Here is a 24314-nt window from a genome sequence, read left to right on the forward strand (position 1 = left end):
GCTCGTCCCATATCAAAAAGTGGATATTTGCCCGTCCAAAATAGATGCGCTGGTCCGTCGCTTCTGGTGCCGACTAAAGGCCTTGGAATTATATAAATCGGGCACCAATCTGTTCATTTTTTTTATCTCTTCATTTATGTAAGTTTCAACTACCTGCCAACCTTTGTTTTTCATATTTTAACAGTTTTCACAGAGACCCATCGATTTCTGCATTTTGACTTTCACTTTCAAATGGACGTCAAGTTACGAGAGAGTTCGTGGCCTCGAGACTCAAATATGCAAATATATATTTTTTCACCTCCTTTATAGGAGATCAATGTTTAACATTTAGAAGCCAACCACGATTTTTCACCTCCTTTACAGGAGATCGGTATTAGCATTTAGTTCCGACCACGATAACAATCGGAAGCTCTCGGACATTTAGATAACTTGCATCGTAAATGAACAAGGTGTTACATTATGGTCATTTGCATAAATCATCACTGTTTTCTCGTGGTCACGTGATAATCTTCGAAAATGAAAGGCAAAATGGAAAAATCGATTGGTCTCTTTGAAAACTGTTAAAATATGGAAAAACAAAGGTTGGTAGGTAGGTGAAACTTACATAAATGAAGAGATAAATGAAAAATGAACAGATTGATGCCCGATTTATATAATTCCAAGGCCCTCAGTCGGCACCAAAAGCGACGAAGTAGCGCATCTATTTTGGACGGGCAAATATCCACTTTTTGATATGGGACGAGCTCTGACGTCCCACGGCCCCAGCTTGTCTGGCAAAACAGCCGTTGGACGTCAGAGTAATCTCGGACTATGTTCTCGAGAGCAACAAAAACAGTGTGCAAGAGGATTAGATCTGAAGACAAATTAAGGTGCAGAGGTAGTACATATAGGTATAAAATTGAAAGGAAAGGGGATTATTCTTTGACTTTTTGGGGAGGATGATTTTGATAATGAATATCATATCCACATGTCCACTGAATCAAATAAGCATAACAGATGAAAATGAATATTCAATTTGGAAAAATTACTTCTGGCCCCCAAATTATCAAATGGTCATCTAAGGCAAATAATTATGACGTCTTGACCATGTTGAAAGGCTATTTTTTTTCCTGTGACACATTCCTTTGAACTAACGGTTATCTAATTATTTGTCAATTTGTTAGCTATTTTTTTTCTGTTACACCTTGCTTTGGACTACATGGAATAATGGTCATCTAATTATTTGTCAATTTGTTATACCTTGCATAAATGGGGAGACTTCAAAATTAATAGGCTGTTTTGAAACATTTCACAGTACTTGCATTTGTTGAATCAGATGAATTACAAAAATTTACTAGGCATAGTTTGAGTTGTACATGAGTACTGTCACCAGACTTTGACTCCATAATGGATGACTGGGAGAGTTAAATAGATTAGCTTCTGAATCTGACATGTCTGATACATCCATTTCATTGGAATGTCTTTTTTTCGAAAGTAAAATACATAAAACTCTGTAAAAAATCATCAATACCTCGCTCTCTCTATCTTCATGTACGTTGTATCTAGATTTTTTGTGCATCCATACATGTATATATTTATCAAAATTGCATAGACCTTATGTCTAGATGTAGATAAACTCATCATAGATACCAGGACTAAATTTTGTATATACGCCAGACGCGCGTTTCGTCTACAAAAGACTCATCAGTGACGCTCGAATCCAGAAGGCTGGTGTAGTCCATTCGTCCACATCAGCCTTCTGTATATCATGTACATGTACAAATATATGTATATATTTATCCACAGAAAAACTTTCTCACTGAGCACTATGAATATTGATGTAGGCGCGAAACAATTACAGACAGCCATATACCAGCGTAAATTATACATTTATTTTAGTAAAACAATTATAACTTTTAGCACATTTTTACACTGATGCAAATACATGTACATGTACTATACAAATGTATTGATTCAGTAGACACTGAAAACTTTTTAGTTTTGAATGTTTTTTTCTTCACCTGTTTACCAAGATAATGTGGAAGTTTGTTCTTATTTCAAAAGAAAGGCATTCAGGATGTATTTATTTGTGCATGTAGTGACATCTACTTGCTTTTTACTAACTATTTTTTATCAGAAATTTGTATTTTTATATATTTGTATTTGAGTTTTATATACATGTACATAGACATTTCATTTACATATTATATAATTAATTCACATGTCCATTTTCAGGACCTCCGATTCATGCAGAAAGGCATGTTTGTTTTTTGGTGTTCAAGAAGTATCACTGGATTGAGCTCTCTGTCTAAGTGTATTATTAAAGTGCTTTGCACTAAGCTCAGTTTTACGGAAGCGTATAAGCGGCACACACTTTTTTAAAATTTTTCTTCCTATGTTTGCGTTTAACGCAAACCTTTGCGTTACAACGCAAACCTTTGCGAAATAACACAAACCTTTGCGTTATAACGCAAATCTGCAAACCTTTGCGTTATAACGCAAACCTTTGCGATATAACGCAAACCTTTGCGTTATAACGCAAACATTTGTTTTATCTTATTTCTTATTTAAGATTCAAAGGAAACAGTAGTTATTAATGGAGGAGGCTGCATATATTAAAATTTATCACCTTTGTAGTCATTGCAAAGTAAAATGCTTGAATAATTATATCATATCATTGACTAATAATGAGCAGAATAATATAAGAAGATGTGGTATGAGTGCCAATAAGAAAAATCTCCATCTAAGTCACTATTCGTAAAAGTAAACCATCATAGGCCAAAGTACGGCCTTCAACACGGAGCATTGGCTCACACTGAACAACAAACTATAAAGGCCCCCAAAAACGATATCCATGTTACTACTAGTATATATATTACAAAGAAAATTTAGTAAATTGATGTTATACCTAAGAAAAAAATCAACCCTGCTAATATAGCTATAACCGAATATAATTATACTTCAAAAGTAAGCTCTGGTTTGAGAACTGTGTAAAGTAGGTTTGATTCAAACAAGCTACCCTTTGACAATAAATGTATAGAATGAAGATGTTTTATTAACACAATTATGTTCTCTCTATTCAAATTGCTACCCAAGCATCTTAAAAATGCTTCATTATATCGAAATGAAAATTCAATGCCTTTCTATCAAAGAATCTTGATCATATTCTGAGATTTAAAAAATATGTTTCCTTATTAATAATTCATTTTAAAGCAGAAAGATCATTTTGTCTATTTGACCTGTAGGTTTCACAATTGTATGACATTATTTTTGATCTTTCAATTTAAATATGACTATATACTAAACTATATCTATTTTCTTGTTAAATTATATACTTTTCTGATGCACAAATCAGTCTTAATTTATGTATAATTGCACTTCAAGTATTCCATTATTCCTATGCATATTTATTTAATGATTTGGCCTTGTATGTATGTTTCTTTTTTTTATCTACTAGTTAATCACATCCGGAATGAATGACAGACGGACATATATACAAAACTTAATGAATAATTGAAATCAAGATATATGCGTTATAACGCAAAGGTTTTATATAGGAAGAAAAATAAAAAAAATAAAATGTGTGGCGCTAATACGCTTCCGTACAGTTCATTGTTATGCCAATGCATTCTTTCTGAGGTAAGATCGTTGAAATTGTCACCACCAGGAATTATTGAAGCAGCCTCCACAGAGCATGAATAGTTTAAGATAGATTAAATTATTTTAGATGCATTTGAAACAAATACTTTGCATCCAGATAGCCAAATAAAAAAAAAAGTGCATTGAAATATACCAAACATTGCTACCTGGAATATGATGCTAGGTGTTTTTTCACCTTTTTAACCATTTGCACTATTTACTGAAGAGTCCTGAGTGCAACTGGTCATTCATTCATACATATGGACGATACTCATAAGGCTAACTAGACCATACCCGCGACATCGCGGGTCCTTGACTGAATTAAAGAACCTACCCCTTAGTTTTAGCCTGGATTTTTAGAACTCGTATGGTCATTTGTTAAAGTCACGCTGATTATAAGATGCGCAGTTATTCCCTGTATAATGACAAAGTTCAGGTGTGATTATTACCCGTGTTTATAGCAAATCCTGAATACACCGTTTGGTTGTGCGCCTGGCAGAGGCGGAATGTACACTACAGATTATGTAACAGGGATCAGGTAATTTTGTGACATATACTATTGGAATCGGTATCGGATTCGACCCGCAACTTTTTAATTATTGGTAATATTAATTATGTGGAAAACAAAAGGACCGCGCTGAAGTACGTCCATTATTCATAGTTCATTATTCATTATTCAATAATGAATAATGAAATAGTTCACTATTCACTATTCAATATTAAAAATGAATAATGAATGATGAAATGGTTTATGTTTCATTATTCAAATTGAAGCGGTGAATAGTGAAAAACATAAAAAAAAAATTGACTGTGACACTATAGCTATATTTTGATTCGAAATGACCATAAGACGGTTTACGGAGGACCTAAATGCCACAATATGCATAAAAATGAGGAAATATAAAAAAGAGGATGTGGTATGATTGCCAATGGGACAAATATCCACAATGACACAGACATTAACTATAGCTCACCGTACAGCCTTCAACAATGAGCAAAGCCCATACCGCATAGTCAGCTATTAAAGGTTCCGCAACGAATATTAGAAGACCTAAATGCCAAAATACGCGTGAAAATTAAGAAATAGCCAATTTTGAATAATGAAATGGATATTTTGAATAATGGAATGGAGTGCGGCGACCCTTTAGCCCCTAATTGTAGATAAACCTTATACCTCATTCTAAAGCTGATTACAAGAGGAACAAAATGTATATAGTCAATATGTTCTACAACAAAAAATAGAAGAGCTAAATGCCAAAATACGCGTGAAAATTAAGAAATAGCCAATTTTGAATAATGAAATGAAATGGATATTTTGAATAATGGAATGGAGTGCGGCGACCCTTTAGCCCCTAATTGTAGATAAACATTATACCTCATTCGAAAGCTGATTACAAGAGGAACAAAATGTATATAGTCAATATGTTCCGCAACGAATATTACAAGACCTAAATGCCAAAATACGCGTGAAAATTAAGAAATAGCCAATTTTGAATAATGAAATGGATATTTTGAATAATGGAATGGACTGCGGCGACCCTTTAGCCCCTAATTATAGATAAATCGTATACCTCATTCGAAAGCTGATTACAAGAGGAACAACATGTATATAGTCAATATGTTCCGCAACGAATATTAGAAGACCTGATTGCCAAAATACGTGTGAAAATTAAGAAAAAGTCAATTTTGAATAATGAAATGGATATTTTGAATAATGGAATGCACTGCGGCGACCCTTTAGCCCCTATTATAGATAAACCTTATACCTCATTCGAAAGCTGATTACAAGAGCAACAAAATGTGTATAGTCAATATCTTCCGCAACGAATATTAGAAGACCTAAATGCCAAAATACGCCTGAAAATTAAGAAATAGCCAATTTTGAATAATGAAATGGATATTTTGAATAATGGAATGGACTGCGGCGACCCGTAAGCCCCTGATTATAGATAAACCTTATTTCTCATTCTAAAGCTGATTACAAGAGGAACAAAATGTATATAGTCAATATGTTCTGCAACGAATATTAGAAGACCTAAATGCCAAAATACACGTGAAAATTAAGAAATAGCCAATTTTGAATAATGAAATGGATATTTTGAATAACGTTATGGACTGCGGCGACACTTCAGCGCCTAATCATAGATAAACCTTATACCTCTTTCGGTAGCTGATTACAAGAGGAAAAAAATGTATATTGTCAATATGTTCCGCAACGAATATTATATTGTCAATATGTTACTCAACGAATATTATAAGACGTAAATGCCAAAATACGCGTGAAAATTAAGAAACAGCCAATTTTGAATAATGAAATGGATATTTTGAATAATGGAATGGAGTGCGGCGACCCTTTAGCCCCTAATTATAGATAAATCTTATGCCTCATTCCAAAGCTGATTACAAGAGGAACAAAATGTATATAGTCAATATGTTCCGCAACGAATGTTAGAAGACTTAATTGCCAAAATACGCGTGAAAATTAAGAAAAAGTCAATTTTGAATAATGAAATTGATATATTGAATAATGGAATGGACTGCGGCGACCCTTTAGCCCCTATTATAGATAAACCTTATACCTCATTCGAAAGCTGATTACAAGAGGAACAACATGCTTATAATCAATATGTTCCGCAGCGAATATTACAAGACCTAAATGCCAAAATACGCGTGAAAATTAAGAAATAGCCAAATTTGAATAATGAAATGGATATTTTGAATAATGGAATGGACTGCGGCGACCCTTTAGCCCCTAATTATTGATAAATCTTATACCTCATTCGAAAGCTGATTACAAGAGGAACAAAATGTATATTGTCAATATGTTCCGCAACGAATATTATATTGTCAATATGTTACGCAACGAATATTATAAGACGTAAATGCCAAAATACGCGTGAAAATTAAGAAACAGCCAATTTTGAATAATGAAATGGATATTTTGAATAATGGAATGGAGTGCGGCGACCCTTTAGCCCCTTATTATAGATTAAACCTTATACATCATTCGAAAGCTGATTACAAGAGGAACAACATGCTTATAATCAATATGTTCCGCAACGAATATTACAAGACATAAATGCCAAAATACGCGTGAAAATTAAGAAATAGCCAATTTTGAATAATGAAATGGATATTTTGAATAATGGAATGGACAGCGGCGACCCTTTAGCCCCTAATTATTGATAAATCTTATACCTCATTCGAAAGCTGATTACAAGAGGAACAAAATGTATATAGTCAATCTGTTCCGCAACGAAAATTAGAAGAGCTAAATGCCAAAATACGCGTGAAAATTAAGAAATAGCCAATTTTGAATAATGAAATAGATATTTTGAATAATGGAATGAAGTGCGGTGACCCTTTAGCCCCTAGTTGTAGATAAACCTTATACCCATTCTAAAGCTGATTACAAGAGGAACAAAATGTATATAGTCGATATGTTCTACAAAGAATATTACAAGACCTAAATGCCAAAATACGCGTGAAAATTAAGAAATAGCCAATTTTGAATAATGAAATGGATATTTTGAATAACGTAATGGACTGCGGCGACCCTTCAGCCCCTAATCATAGATAAACCTTATACCTCATTCGAAAGCTGATTACAAGAGGAAAAAAATGTATATTGTCAATATGTTCCGCAACGAATATTATAAGACGTAAATGCCAAAATACGCGTGAAAATTAAGAAACAGCCAATTTTGAATAATGAAATGGATATTTTGAATAATGGAATGGAGTGCGGCGACCCTTTAGCCCCTAATTATAGATAAATATTATGCCTCATTCCAAAGCTGATTACAAGAGGAACAAAATGTATATAGTCAATATGTTCCGCAACAAATGTTAGAAGACTTAATTGCCAAAATACGCGTGAAAATTAAGAAAAAGTCAATTTTGAATAATGAAATGGATATATTGAATAATGGAATGGACTGCGGCGACTCTTTAGCCCCTATTATAGATAAACCTTATACCTCATTCGAAAGCTGATTACAAGAGGAACAACATGCTTATAATCAATATGTTCCGCAACGAATATTACAAGACCTAAATGCCAAAATACGCGTGAAAATTAAGAAATAGCCAATTTTGAATAATGGAATGGACTGCGGCGACCCTTTAGCCCCTAATTATTGATAAAACTTATACCTCATTTTAAAGCTGATTACAAGAGGAACAAAATGTATATAGTCGATAAGTTCTACAGCGAATATTACAAGACCTAAATGCCAAAATACGCGTGAAAATTAAGAAATAGCCAATTTTGAATAATGAAATGGATATTTTGAATAACGTAATGGACTGCGGCGACCCTTCAGCCCCTAATCATAGATAAACCTTATACCTCATTTGAAAGCTGATTACAAGAGGAAAAAAATGTATATTGTCAATATGTTCCGCAACGAATATTATAAGACGTAAATGCCAAAATACGCGTGAAAATTAAGAAACAGCCAATTTTGAATAATGAAATGGATATTTTGAATAATAGAATGGAGTGCGGCGACCCTTTAGCCCTTAATTATAGATAAACCTTATACCTCATTCGAAAGCTGATTACAAGAGGAACAATATGCTTAAAATCAATATGTTCCGCAACGAATATTACAAGACCTAAATGCCAAAATACGCGTGGAAATTAAGAAATAGCCAATTTTGAATAATGAAATGGATATTTTGAATAATGGAATGAACTGCGGCGACCCTTTAGCCCCTAATTATTGATAATTCTTATACCTCATTTGAAAGCTGATTACAAGAGGAACAAAATGTATATAGTCAATATGTTCCGCAACGAATATTAGAAGACTTAATTGCCAAAATACGCGTGAAAATTAAGAAAAAGTCAATTTTGAACAATGAAATGGATATTTTGAATAATGGAATGGACTGCGGCGACCCTTTAGCCCCTATTATAGATAAACCTTATACCTCATTCGAAAGCTGATTACAAGAGGAACAAAATGTGTAAAGTCAATATGTTCCGCAACGAATATTAGAAGACCTAAATGCCAAAATACGCCTGAAAATTAAGAAATAGCCAATTTTGAATAATGAAATGGATATTTTGAATAATGGAATGGACTGCGGCGACCCTTTAGTCCCTATTATAGATAAACCTCATACCCATCCATACCATACAAAATCCGGGCTTAAGAACACGAAATCCCGAGGTCCTGAATTTAAATAAATTTAAATCCCGACATCCCGAAATTAGAAAAAAGAATTCCCGGATCCCGAAAGGGTCAATTCCGAAATCTCGAGCTTAAAAAACAATCGATCCCGGAGTCCCGATAAAGGTCCTATCCCCCCTCTATATTGCTGGGTCTTCCAAGTGCTCCACGAAACCTCTTTCTAATTTATTAAAGGGGCACTAGCTACGATATATAAAAAAAAATAAAGTATGATTTTTTTTAGATCAATCATTAATCAAATTGGAATAATGAAATAATAATTTGATTTTAGCAATCAATTTCCTTTAATTTTGTTGAAATAAGCGATTAAACATAATTTTTGACTGATTCACTTGCAAGTGAAAACGTCATCATCATTCTAACCGGTATTCATGTGAACTTCAAGTTAACCCCTAGCTAGAGATTGACAACGCATGCATTGTACGTGTACTGGTTATTTAAAGAAAAAGAATGTCAACAATGAAAGTGAAACTACGGTAAATCATTTGATTACTAATTCGATGCACATAAAATCATTCTTATATGGTTAAAAACAATGAGAAACATCTATTTTTAATCTATAAATAAAATCAAACAGACCTATAAAAATCCAATTGCACGTGTTGGTTTAATCTATTCGTATCTTTATTTTTGTTTACATCGCTTATATGGTCATCTGAGGTCAAATCGATAGTTAATTAGATGGCGTCTGGACTAAAATACACACGAAACGAACCTATATATTATCTACCCCAAGCTCTGTAAACTGTTTATTTTAGACTTTTGATAGTTTGGATAAATGTTTTACATTGTTATAAACCAAATATGAGAATTTGAGTCAAATCGGTTACAATGAATTTGACAGCTAGTGCCCCTTTAACATCTATTATCAGCAATTAAAGCCGGGCTTCAACACGGCCGACACTCGGCTAACCGAGAGATAGTCGGTTAATCTATATTGAGTATGCGGCTATATCGGCGGTTGGTCTGTTAATCGGGTTGGTTATACGTCTGTTAAGAGTAAAACGCACAATTTTAATATTAAAATCTATTTAATATACAGATTTTAGGTACATTATAAGAATCAAATCAAAAAAAGAAAAGTGTCTGACAAAATGATATATATCATAGAACATTTTCCAACTGTAAAAACATTTCATAGTCTGCGCAGTTTTCAGTAAAACTAAAAGGCGTCGCGCAAGTATGTAGTATTTATGCTTATACGCATAGCAATTTTTGTAATGAAAGGCGAAAAAAACAATTTTAGATATCATTTAAAGAACACAAAATCGTACTTGGGTTCTAAAATATAAATTGAAATTAGTAAATATTTCATAATTGTAATATAACGTCAGTAATACCACGTTTTAGTGAACATTATGGGAATAAAGTCTGTTAATGGGTTGGACAATTGAAATTGTGTCAGTTAAGAGTTATTTAGCCACGACAATAGTTGTGCTACCTTTATATTTTCCCTTTGAAAAAGTTAAGAATGAGATGCTCTTGAGTAAAAAAAAATGACAATACGCTGCAACAGTATCCTTCTAGTAAGAACATTTTTATTTTGACTTCCTTTGCATTTTATTAAGGAGTGTGTCACTTCAATATATGGATATGGATTGCCTGCTGGAGTATGCATGAATCTATTATTAACGTTTTCTTCAGCCTTAATTTTTGTGTCTGTTCAAAGTAGCACGTTCTCAAATCCGTCCGAAAGTGTCTTTCTAATACAACACAGGGTACATATAACGTGTTGTCGTTCTCATATGCACATGATATTTGTAACTGGACGTTAAACTCTAAATCGTCAACATCATCCGATTGGTTCTTTTCTTCTATTACTGAATCATCTGTTGTTTACAAATCAGTCTAAAGAAGTAAATGGAAAGGAGCGAATGCAGCTACATTTGGTTATCTTAAGTTTTAATTCATTTTATTCCGTTTAGTTCCTTTCTACATAAGTGCAGAGGAGAACTGCAGTTGTCCGCATGTAAACTTTTAGCATTTATTACCAATATGAGTACATAGCAATCCGTTACTGTTTCAACACCCAGGGAAGTTTTATGTCTTTATTCTCAAACAGTTATTATTCTTTTCTATCTTTTTTTATTAATGCATCACTTCCTACTGTCCTTATCTATTATTCTGTATATTCTGTGTTTCCATCAGGATTCTCGTGTATAGAATGAGGGTCCGGATTGGGGTGTTGTTTATTTCTATATTCTTTAAATTGTCTGTTACTTTTCTCTACATTTTATTTTATCTTACTCATTATTATTTCTTTATTCTTTATATTCTAGCATCCCAATATATATTTTTTACTTACTGATGTTTATTTACATTACGACGTTTATCTCTGATTTATATACTGGTTAATACCAATTTAGATACAAATTAGTGTCATTCATGACAACCTAAACAGAATCCACATGATATATGCGACCATTCTTGGATGAAATCAATATGTATAGATTATAACATGCCCTTTTCTATATTAGCCCTGGTATCATCCCGAGACTCCCATATCGGCCTCGAGGCTTTAGCCGAGGGCCGATATGGGTCGAGGGATGATACCAGGGCAAATATGGAAAAAACATGTTATAATCTTTAAGCTATTTATCACATATTTAAGTGTTGCAGAAAAGAGGGAAAAAAGTTCAATTATAACAATTTAATGAAACATAACAGGTAAATCTTTAAAATGTATCCGTATCCGTAACAAATATGTGATAAGATATAAATAACACATAGCTGAGAAGGTGATAGAGCAGATTGGGTCCCGAGAAAACATTGTCAACCGCGGCGAAGCCAAGGTTGACAATATTTTTTCGAGGGATACCGATCTGCTCTATCACCCTCTCAGCTATGTGATATTTGATTTATTATAATGAATGTCCTATCATCATTTTCTTTAACAGATGAGTTTTATTATAAAGTATTTTCTATGTAGTCACGTACTTGACAGCGTAACGGGTATTTGAAAAATCATCAGAAGTGAAGTAAATAGACAATAGTAGTGCATTGACTTGACATATAAACGATACAAGGATTAGGCCCGAAACGGGAAAAAAGCTCTGCTATCAAGAAAAAAATTATTTTCAATTGTTGTTATTTTGTTATTGTTATTTATTTTATTTAAATTTTGGGTAAATACCCCTTTCAAAAGGCCTCATATCTGGCTGAGAAATATACATCACAATGAACATGATGAAATGTACATCACCAGTTGAAACCCATCGATGGTGAACGAATGCGTTTAATATCAACAATAAGCATACTGTAACACACAATGATTTATAGGTTTTAAAGTAAAAATATTTTAAAACAAGTGAAATACGTTTTTCCAACAATTGTAAAAGAAATAAGTTTGAGTCGTTCCACGCTTCGTTGTATAGTAAATTAGAACTTTAAGCATTGTCTATAAAATAACTTGATGTAGATTCAATTCATTGTCGTTTAAACTGCCGATTTTTGATTGGTCTAGCCGAGAGGGTGACATTCCAAAAAATTGTCACCCGCTCAGCCATGTGATAGAGTAAATTAACATCTTCGTATTAGGCAATCAAAATATGGCATATTAACATGATGTATAATAATACTTTAATTTATCATATGTTTAGTAGTAAATACAGTAGTTTTGCATATGTGATAAATAGCCTGCTGTTTAATCCATATCGCGCAACTTTGATGCGCACCCTTTATCGCACACCCTTTATCACACCCCTACCCTTTATCGCATACCCTTTATCACACCCCTACTTTTTTTTTTTTTTTTTTTTTACATTAAGTCAGTTTTGGTTTTTTTTTTGCTTAAGAAAAATTTCCCTCAAAATAGGTAAATTTTTTGAATGACGTCATTGTTTGGTATGTGACGTCACGAACGTCGAGTTTTCATATTGTATGTGACGTCACGAACGTCAAGTTTCCATATTTTTTGGCACACTAAATGCAACTATGAAAAATAATTAGTACAATAATAAACAAAATATTTTTAAAACAACAGCACGCAAATTGTAAGGTAACCCAAGTGCTTTGGATAAGTAATTGAGCAGTTCTTTTAAGGCCTTTGAAACAAGACAAAAGTAGAACTGAAGGTAATCCAGTGCTATGGATCAGAAAACAGTTCATATTATATAATACTCTTCTGTTGAAATATATGATAAAGTGTATAATACATGGCAAAATCCGTATCACATGCCGTATCACCCTCGACCAATATCATCCCTCGGGCCTAAATTTTAGGCCCTTGGGCTGATATTGATGTCTCGGGATGATACGACATATGATACGGATTTTGCCATGTATTATTCTCTATATTACACTTTTTTTTATGTCAGTTTTCAATATTCATGGCCTAAATTCATTGTTCATGTCAGTGTTTCCGTATATATTATGTTTCATTGCTCATGTGTTGTTTCCGTATATTTTAGCCACTCGTCTTGAGCCTACCCATTTGATCCGATAACACCCCATACAGCAATAAAATTATACTTTTATTGCCATTCATAACTCTTAACAGACCAATTAACAGACCGGGTTTTATACATCCGACCCATTAACAGACCAGGTTTTAAATAAAGATTGATTTATGTCACCAAAATACAGATTTTTGTGTAGATTTTTCACACAATGATATCAATTTGGTTGACAAACATAATGCCTGTCTTTGTTCGATGTTCAAAATATCGCATGCAAGTAAATTCAACCAACGTGTCTTTTTGTGTACATTTTGTGTGTGTAAAATGTGTATAAATTTATTGATGAGTAACACGCCTTTTCATTTTATAGATCGTACATCGAAGCTAGAAAAATTATAATTACACCACTGGATTCGGTACATTGAATTGTTTTGTTAGACATGAATAATTTTTATGATAAACATATATTTAAAAAGTTATACAATGAAACATGCAGAATTTCCAATGATTTCCTCGATAACACCTGATTAACAGACTTTAGCCAACCCGATTAACAGACCCACCGCCGATATAGCCACATACTCAATATAGATTAACCGACCAATCTCTCGGTTAGCCGAGTGTCGGCCGTGTTCAAAGTTATTGTGAAACTGCCTATTCTAGAGGTGGCGTAAATCAGATGTGGATACTGAAAAATTCCATATATCTTTTAGAGTACATACAATCTAACTCTCTCTCATCTTGTAATAGTATTAAAACATTTGACTTTTCTGCACTTTACACAAGTATTCAACATTCAAAATTAAAAGACAAATTGAAAGAGTTGGTATTGCTTTGCTTCATAAAAAAGAATGGCCAACGTAGATACAAGTATCTTGTCTTAGGGAGGGATAAATCCTTCTTTGAAAAGTATCACTCTAATTCAAACAAAAAATTTCCTGAAACTGACATTATCAAGATGCTTGAATTCCTGATTGACAACATATTTGTTATGTTCGGAGAACGTGTTTTTCAACAGACTGTCGGCATTCCAATTGGAACCAATTGTGCCCTCTTCTTTCCGACTTTTTTCTTTATTATTATGAGATTGACTTTATACATGAACTTCTGAGGAAGAAAGATAAGGAGTTATATCCTTTAACTTTACTTTCCGCTTTATAGATGATATTCTCTCACTAAATAATTCAAAATTCGGTCACTATGTTGAACGCATCTATACCATCGAACTATAGATAAAGAATACTACAGATACAGTTACAGGCCTCATATCTTGACTTACATCTAGAAATTGACAATGAGGGTCGGTTGAAAACAAAACTTTACGACAAAAGAGATGATTTCAACTTTCCAATTGCGAATTTTCCATTTCTAAGTAGCAACATTCCAGCAGCACCTGCATACGGGGTACATATCTCCAAATTGATACGATATTCCCGTGCTTGTATTTCCTATCATGATTTTCTTGATATAGGGTTGCTGCTCACAAGGAAGCTATTAAACCAAGAGTTCCAAATGGTGAAGTTGAAATCATCCCTTCGTAAATTTTACGGACGTCTTCACGAGTTGGTTGACCGTTATGGATTAACCATTTCACAGATGATATCGGATATGTTCCTTACGTCGTAACTACAATTCCCTTTTCTTTTCATGAATGTGATCTACCGAATTAGACTATTTACCGGATTTGTTATAACATTAGGTAGCAATACACAGTTAGGAAAAAAACTTAAAATTGACACTCAAAATTTTTTAAACACCCTCTTTCCCCTCCTGTCGAACAAAGAAGGCTGTATATGTGTGTTATGCATGTATATACTTATAGAAAGAGAATCTTCCATAGATTTGATTTCTAATGGTCATAAGGGTGAAATATAATCCCTCTTGGGTGGAACCATGGCAACAATCTGCATTTCTTAGATACAAAATATAGCAAAAAAGGGGGGTGAACATGTCACAAAAGTCTCCAAAATTTGGTCTAAAGGAAAATTTCAATCAATTACAGTGATACCTTTCCTGAATCCATAAGTTTATATCTATCAAGTGGTCCCAAAAAAATCATATGCTTATCTGCTCGTTTTTCCATAAAATTGAATTGAAAAGATCGAGCGCAAAATCTTTGTTGATAAACACTACACTAATGTATGGACCTATGAACGGTACGGATAGGAAAATACGGACTGTCAATCATATAAATGGCCTATAAAACATGTTAAAAACAATCTTAATGTTCATATAAACCCACTAAGAAGGCTATATTATTCTTCAATTATCTAAAAATCAATTTTATTGTACAAAAACTTTCATATTTTAAAAATTCACAGGGGCCATAATGCGAAACTAAACTTCTAACTGTGTATTGCTACCTTAGCAACACGACAGGTGCCACATATGGAACAGGATCTGCTTACCCTTCCGGAGCACCTGAGATCACTCCTAGTTTTTGGTGTGGTTCGTGTCGTCATTTCAGAACGCGGTGAGCGTGGATCAATCGTGGTCTCGTGTGACCGGGGCCTAAGAGCTACATTTAAAAAAAAATAACTTATAAGAAATGGCATGCCAAAATTCACCAAATTAAGGATATTTTACGTAAAAATCAAATAGGATAATTTTTTTAAAGTACTTACAAAAACACCTGTAATAAATGATCCAGTAAAATATGGAGGAACAAAATATCTTCCATCTCCATATACAACACCTACTATTCCACAAATCAGTAAGGAACTGCCAAATATCATTTCTAAAATACCAATTCTCTTAAACCTCTGAAATACTTCCTTGCTATCTGAACCTGCAAGACAACAATAAAAGCTACATAGACCTGACATTGTTTGCTGAAGTACAGCTCTTTATGAGAACCAGGCAGAGTGCCATATAATAAATGTGATACATGGGGGGTTCCAGATTTTATCTATAATTGGCCTAGTAGAAGCAATAAATGAATACTGCTCAAAAAATAATTTTGAGTGGGAAAATAGGAGTGGTTGCAATGGTAACGGACACACTATTTTTTGGTAGTTAAGCATGGTAAAATCTTTCAAAAATCAGCTAAATCACCACAATTCAGAGTCTGATTATGAATAGAATCATGCATTTTGCATTAATGTTCATATGTAACATTGATACAATTTGGTTTAAGCTTCACTTTAATGAAGATTGCATGTCAACCAAATTTGTATAATTTTTGAAAAATTTAGCGAAAAAATGCATGTTTTCATTTTTTCTGAAATTAGGATTTTTGCGAAATTATCAAATTTTCTCTTGTGTTTTTCAGAAAAAATGCAAATGTGTATAGAATAGTAAGCACTGCAGTTATGAAGTTTGGATACAACTTTATCAAATTAAATAGAAAAATGCGTGGGATTTTCTTCAGTTTTATCACCACAGCAACCGATTTTTCCTTGGAAACGGAGTTTTTATTTGCAGAATGTTGCAGTTTAAGAGCTTAAATGTCCTGAATTGTTTTATAACCAATAAGAAGATACATAAAACCTAACGCAAACTTTAAATTACTATCGTCAAGTGTTGTTGACTTCAATTGTTACCACGGAAACACATATTATTCATAGCAACATTCACTCAAAAACTGCATAATTAGAAATTTATGTAAAAAAATACATAAATAGAAGATGTTTATTTTCAAATTGGAATATGACTTCATTTTTGCTTCACTCACAATCTTGACTGGGTTCTTTTCTTCAGATTGTTCAATAAATGTAATATACAATGTAACATTGGGGCGGGGGTGGAAAAAGGGGGGAAGGGGTATGTTGATTTTCTCAAATATTGCATACAAGTAGATACTTGAAAAGATAATTGCGTTTGGTCGGACTTTGTTCCGAGTTCATCATCTGATAATAATTTTTTTTAAAGTTAGCAGATGATGAACTTCTTGGGATTGCAATAGCCGGGCCAACCTGGCTTATGGTAAGGCAAGATAGATATGGCCTTAACAATTGTAAGAAAATTCTTAATTTCTTATGGCACACACCCGTCTGAGATGTTATTTCACCAGCATAAAAAAAAATTGACCTGTAACACAATAACAACAAACCAATAATAGAATCATTTTGTCAAAGCATTTCTAAACTAAAACTGAAGTGTGATGGACGGACGGATAGACGGACAGGCAAATTGAACACATTTTAAGCTTGTGGTGACCTAAAAAATTAATAATAGTCAATTGGTGATCGCTAATATCAGAAGTCCAGTATAATGGGTGTATAATGGAATCCTCTTAATATATACATGTAGCTATTAACATATCATTAATAACTCCTTTGTTGTACTACTATCCCGCAATTAGAATTTAGGATCTTCGAGATTGGAGTGTTCAATCAAACTTTTCATCTCAAAGTCAGCACTATCAAATCCTTTTATTACTTTAATTATTGTTTGAGCAAGTCGGCTGAATTTGGAATTTAATGCATAAAAATTAATAAAATTCATACAGTGAAAATGCACCGCATATACAATACTAATGAATCGCTCTACAGTGAAAATGAAAGTAAAGTATCATTATTCAACAGTGAACATGACTCGCATAAAGATAGCATCATAGTGGAATTCAATACAATATGGGCAAACTGGATAACAAAAGCTATTCTACGTTATGCAACATTAATAATTGTGTTGTAATGAATATTTTTTTGCAACTACATCTTTCCTGCTAGTTTTTAATCACCTGCACGATTTGTTCGTAAAACGTCCTAAATATTCACCTATTTCGGTATATATTTCACGTATGGATGGCTCTCGGCGCGATAAAAACCCGTTCCCATCTCTTACTTTGTATAACTTGTATTATTTATTACTAAATATAATACATGTGAACAATTGTCTTCATTTTCTTCAAAAATCATAATTTTTTCGTCTGTTTATTTACCATTCTACATCAGAAATGCATGGCATATACAGTGAAAATGGTATTTTAGGATCCGCACTTTACATACACTGGAGACAGACAAATAGAATACATATGCTAAGTTGGAATTGTGCTAATCCCGGTAAAATAATTATGATATTACCGGCAAAATTATCAAAGCAAAATTATCAAGCAAAATAATTGTAATAATTATGAATCATTCCTTACTATGCGTCGTTCTACATATATCTCATAAGTTCAAGATTCCGATGACATTATATCTTGTTTTGTGTGTGTGTTGGGTAGGGGGTTCAGCAAAAGCTCACTTCTTATCCTTCTGAAATCCCCCTCCTCTCCTTTAAGATAGTAAACATGTAAAAAGGTATCAATTTTTTAGGTTGAATCTTCAAAACATTGTTTTGCTATTCTCAACGGTTTTTTTTAACCTTTACATGAATTACTCCCCTATTTTCTGTATCTGTCTCTGTAACCTTTATAAAAGACTGCATTAATCCCAAGATTTGGAATGAAACCACTAAGCTGAGAATGTCTGTATAAATACAAGATTAATAAAAGTAATAATTTGAAGACAAATTCCACACATGGTCTTACTTAATTAACTGGGACACTACAAACAGCGCAGTACATACCAATCTTATTTTTCTTTGAAATTATCAAGGAAGTTGCTATTTTCCCGGCTAGCCGGACGAATAGTACCACGACTATTTGTCCGGTCAATACAATGCACGTGTCACTATTAGTGTGTGCGTGTACTATTATCTTCAGCAGCACCAGGGGGTAGCAAATGTTTGTAATATTTATTGTTAGGACCTAATCTGGTTACTGGCAATTAAAATTGTTGTTTTCTTCATACTTGTATCCAATGTGTATAACCAATAATTAGAAAAAAAAATCATATATATTCCATATTTTTTATATAAAAAGAAAGAAGAAACTACTTGTAAAACAAACTTGGGTAGTGTTTGACTCGTGCATTTTAAGTTAACGTAAAGGATTTTGTCTAGCTAAAAAAGGTACAAAATTAGTATGTGTGTAGCTGTCAAAGAGAATTGAAGACCCCTAGACATAAAGTTATCCATATTTTGAGTGAGAGGTGGTAGTTTTTTCTGTAATTCCCCCCCTTAAAAAAACAAAGTAAACAACGCTGTTAAAATCTTATTCAGAAATACTAGGTGGGATTTTATCTTATTTACGTGATGGGGTCGGGGTGACACAGTGTGCTCCTTTTCCCAAATTCCTCTTTTCTTCTCCTGATCCCATCTTTGTGTATTTCATTACCCCACTTTTTATAATCCTATATCCAACATCCCTACATTTTAGGAATATAACTAAGCTTAATTTTATTCAGTTAGACATGCAATTTTAAAGGCCTTTCTCAACTTCTCTTGCTTTAAACTTCTTTTCCACCATTTACACAGCTGTAGCGAGTCGAATAATTTTGTAAAACTATAGTTCTCCGATTAATAAATTTTTTTCCCATTTTCCTTGTGATTTCAATTTTTTTTATTCCCTTTTATAAGATTATATCATTCTTGAAGTTCATACTATCGTGTTCCATTGTCAAATTCTGAAAACTGCAAAATTTATCACAAATATTGATATCGCCGTTTTCAGCCATGATCTTAAAATTGGAAATCAGTGATCAGATTACACGCGCCCCATTGGTGCTACTGAAGATAATATTACACGCACTTCCAAACGCACATTATATGACTTGTGCATTGCAATGGCCGGACAAATATCCCTAGCACTATGCCTCCGGCTAGCCGGACAGATAGCCACTCTGAACTATCAATGCTTTCTAGTCCCAACAAGTTGTAATTATTCATGAATACGAGACTTTAGTGTCCCATGTGAAATAAAAGAATAAATTTCCAATGTCCGACGCATTGTGCACACATTTGATCGATTCAAGATACAAAGGCAAAAACTAAAATAAACACTTTTATGGCCGCACCGCAATTTATTTGAGGGGGAGGGGGGGGGCGTTGTAGTAGGTTTAAACATGCCGGCAGTACATTAGTCGTCACAAAGTTGGTTTCCATTTTCTAATTTTAGTTTGCTTCAATCAAATCTTATGAAACATGTATACACAATGCTTATTACCACAAAACAGAGATCAAGTTTGAAATTTTGTTGGTGTCAGTGTTAACTGTATAATTTGCTTTTAAAAATGACCTGGTTAGAAATTTCTAAAAGTGACCATTTGACCTTTGGAGAACCTTTCTGGAACCCCTTTTTTTTGTCATGCATACAATATTATATTTTTCGACTTTCATGTAGATTTTTTTTTATCTTTTCTGTTAATATAAAAAAGAAGATGGGGTATAATTGTTAATGAGACAAATCTCTACAAGAGACCAACATGACACAGAAATTAACAACTATAGGTTATCATACGTTCTTCAACAATGAGCAAAGCCCATGCCGCATAGTCAGCTGTAAAAGGTCCCCCTCGCCCTAATTAGATTTCATGAATTTGTGATATGACATAGAGAAGTTATTGAAATTTATTCTTTGAAAAAGCGACGGGCGTAACATGCGATCATGGTGCAGCTGTTTATTTTTATTTTATGGAATTACACCACTTTCAAAGTCTAGGATCAGCCCCTAAAGGTATGAGTACATTTGAACTGTGCTGTATATCTGAGGTAGTTATAATGTACACCTTAGCATTGCATTATCCTGATAGTAGCACAGTAATAGCAAGAGATTTTACATTTGTTATGTGTGAAGTGTTCTGTTAAAAGACCAAGACATTATATGTTTTCGTTTGGTCTGTCAATCCATCTGTCTGTCTTTGTCACTTCAGTTTCAGTTTTGAAATGCTTAAACCAAATGTTTCTATTATCGGTTTGTAAGCTTATATTTATAAGTGAGATTTCAAGTTGGGTCTCTTGCTGCTTGAAATTTGTGAGAGTAATTGCGCTAGGAAAATTAGAATTTTGCCAATATTTCTTAATTTTTTTCCATTTTTGAAAAGGACATTATATTGTCGAGCAATATTTTCAAATATTATACGGACCTTGACAAAAGCTAGAATGTGATATTGCAATCTCCATGAAGTCCATCATCTGTTCGTAACATATCATGAATAATTATAGATTACCAGATTGAAACCAAATGTTGTAGGAAAAAGTAATATAACAAATACGGAACACTGAGGATAAGTCTCTAAGCAAATAACAAAATCAAAAGCTCAAACACATCAAACGAATGGATAAAAACTGTCATATATTATTGACTGGGTACAGGCATTTTCTTATGTAGTGGTTTTATAGCTAAACCTCTGAATTTTCCTTATAAGGATTTATGAAATATTCAAACAAAAAATACCCAACCTCCACTCCTCACCAAAAATGCCACAGTGTATATATTCAAATTTGTAAAGTCTTCTCAAGGAGCAAAGACAGGACTGAGAGTTAAACAGATTAAAGCATGCAATTATATTCCCATTAGAAAAATGAAAATATTAACATAATTATCAGTATTTTTTAACACAAAATCATATATATATATATTATATATCATATGATTGGATGTTGTTATGGGTGATATTTGTTACTATGACAAATGTTGTAATAATACTTAACCGTTGTAGTTTAGATCTAGAGTATATATAAGCTTCTATGTATTTTCATAAAGGTTTGGAAACAATTGGGAACATGGAATTCCCTATACTGAAGAATTCAACAAATAATAACTCTGTTTCCAAGGGGAAAATACGTTAATATGGTGATAAAATTCAAGAGAGCCCCACACAATATTCTATTTATTTTGGTCAAGTAGTATTCAAACTTTGTTACTACAATACTAGCTATGCTTTACTTATTTGCACTTTTCAATAAAAAAAAAAAACACATGAGGAAATTTGATAATTTCACAAAACTCCATGATTCAGAAAAAATGAAAATATGTGTTTTTTTGTATATTTTTTGTATATTTTAACAAAAAATCTAAAGGTCGGGTTGACCTGCAATCTGAAGGAAGTATGTTTCTCAGTTTCAAACTAACTAACTAGTTAATATCGAAAGGGGATTAATAAAGGAATCAAAAGAGTAAAAAAAATATACAGGTCAATGTACTTGTTTTCGAGATATTAGCCATTGAAATTTTGGCAGGAAGATATTCTCTCTCGACTTTTCCTAGTTTTATCATTAACATGTTTACATTCTCAAAAACTATCAAAGAATTATTGAAATTTTATAGGACTTTTACAGATGGCTTATCATTATACATGTAAAACATTTAAAAAAAAAAAGATAAATGGGGGTCAATGCTAATTTTTTTTTAAGGCATTCAAATTAATAAAACCTGAGGTTCCCGAAGGTATTTTGACCACTGTTATGAATAAACTGGACGAATTGTCCGTAAATAATGATGCAACTCAAAATGGTATAAACAATATAGTTTTAGATATCAGCAAAAACTTTAAAGATGCGGCGGCAGAAACGTTTGGGAAAATAAATAAACATAAACATTTTTACAAACATGAAAATTCAAAACCTTGGTTTAATAGAAAATGCTCGAAGAGTAGAAAAAAATTTCATAAAGCTCGAAAGAGATATAGTTTTTTGAAAAATGCTGAAAACAGAAGTAAAATGAGACAAGCTAGTAAAGAACATGAAATAACATTAAATAAAGCTTTTGCAAACTATCAACAGAGGGCTGCTGATGAGTTGCGTAACATTTCTAAAAAGGATACAAAAGCTCTATGGAAAATCCTTAATAATCTAAATGATAGTAAAAAAAAAAAGATAACAATGACGATATATCTCTAAAAGCATTGTATGATCATTTTAAAATACTAAATGAAACTGTTGAGACAGAAAATAATTTCGAACAAGATTTGGAATTTGATACTCTATCAGACGATGTTGAGTTATTTTTAAACAGTCCAGTAACAGAAGAGGAAATTAAAAAAGTTGTTTCAAATTTAAATGGCAAAGCTTCAGGTAGTGATGAATATAAAGAATACAATTGACGATTTAATGCCAATTTACGTTAAGCTATTCAATTTGATTTTAGATACTGGAATTGTCCCAGACAGTTGGTCTAATGGAATCATGATTACAATATTTGAAAATAAAGGATCAAGATCTGATCCCGAAATGTACAGAGGAATCACTTTGAATTCATGCTTTAGTAAAACTTGTTCTGCTATGTTGAATTACAGGTTAAATAATTATGCAGATCACGTAGACCTGATTTCAAAGTGCCAAGCAGGTTTTCGTAGAGGATTCTCTACTGTTGATATATTTGTATTCTCGTTGTGCACGATGTTCCTACAACACGACGTTACACTAAAATGCGGCGTCATTCAAAGAGGGTTTTTGACTTTGATTAATTTTTGCAAGTTTTATTCGGTTTTTTTATTTGTTGTTGGTTGATCCTGGTTCTGTTCTTTTTGTGATATCATTTTATCATAAATTACTTCAAGTTGTGGAAATCGATTTAATAATGTTTACCTTTTAAGTTATTTCACCTAAAAATGCAGTGCTTATTGTAGCAAGTAACGTACATGTAGGAAGGAAAAATTGGACGGAAGTACATGTATACGGTTTTCATAAATAATGTGCAAAACTTTTATGATAGGATGTTTAACTTTCATGGTGCATATCATCTGTTATTGTAAAATTTCTATATCTTAATTCAACCCCAATACAAATATATCTGACACTCTGCAAGCAAGTAAATCGAAACATTTTTAACCTTGATTAATTTGAATAGAATTGTATTTTTCTTGGTACATAATTTGTCGAAATACACCCCTTCAATTTCTTGAATCTTGGCTTGAGAATTATTTTCCAAGTCTTCTAAAGTTGCTTGCTTAAATTGTTTAACTTCTGATATACATTTTACTGAAATATAGTAATCTACTCCTGAATTGTCCGTAAAAACGGCTAATATAATCCCGGGTTTTATTAATTCAATGAAACGGTTTTCGTCGCTGTTTTGGATTTGTCTTTCAATTACCTCAATTTCATGCACAAGTTAATATTGACGAAAAGATCCGGCTTCGCTAGTACATGTAGTACAGGAATAACTTTCAGTTTATATAACATGAATAGCAGGACAAATTGCGAAGTAAAACATTCCATGGACTTGTATTAAGTCTTTTAATATAATTGGTGAATGCACCTTACTGAAGTGACTACTTTAAATGATCTATTTCGTAGTCCTTCCGCAACATAAATTAAAATTCGCATTTTACAT

General features: G+C 32.8%; 1 long non-coding RNA gene across 1 annotated transcript in view; it reads right to left on the bottom strand.

Moving 5' to 3' along the window:
• Window positions 1–15846: 15846 nt before the first annotated feature.
• Window positions 15847–24314, bottom strand: part of LOC139519353 (uncharacterized) — a 36025-nt gene continuing 27557 nt past the window's right edge. Inside the window, exon 3 of the long non-coding RNA XR_011663572.1 lies at window positions 15847–16004. This is a non-coding gene — a long non-coding RNA (uncharacterized lncRNA). The remainder of the gene's footprint in view (window positions 16005–24314) is intronic.

This window comes from Mytilus edulis, chromosome 4 (assembly GCF_963676685.1).
Source record: "Mytilus edulis chromosome 4, xbMytEdul2.2, whole genome shotgun sequence".
Classification (NCBI taxonomy): domain Eukaryota; kingdom Metazoa; phylum Mollusca; class Bivalvia; order Mytilida; family Mytilidae; genus Mytilus; species Mytilus edulis.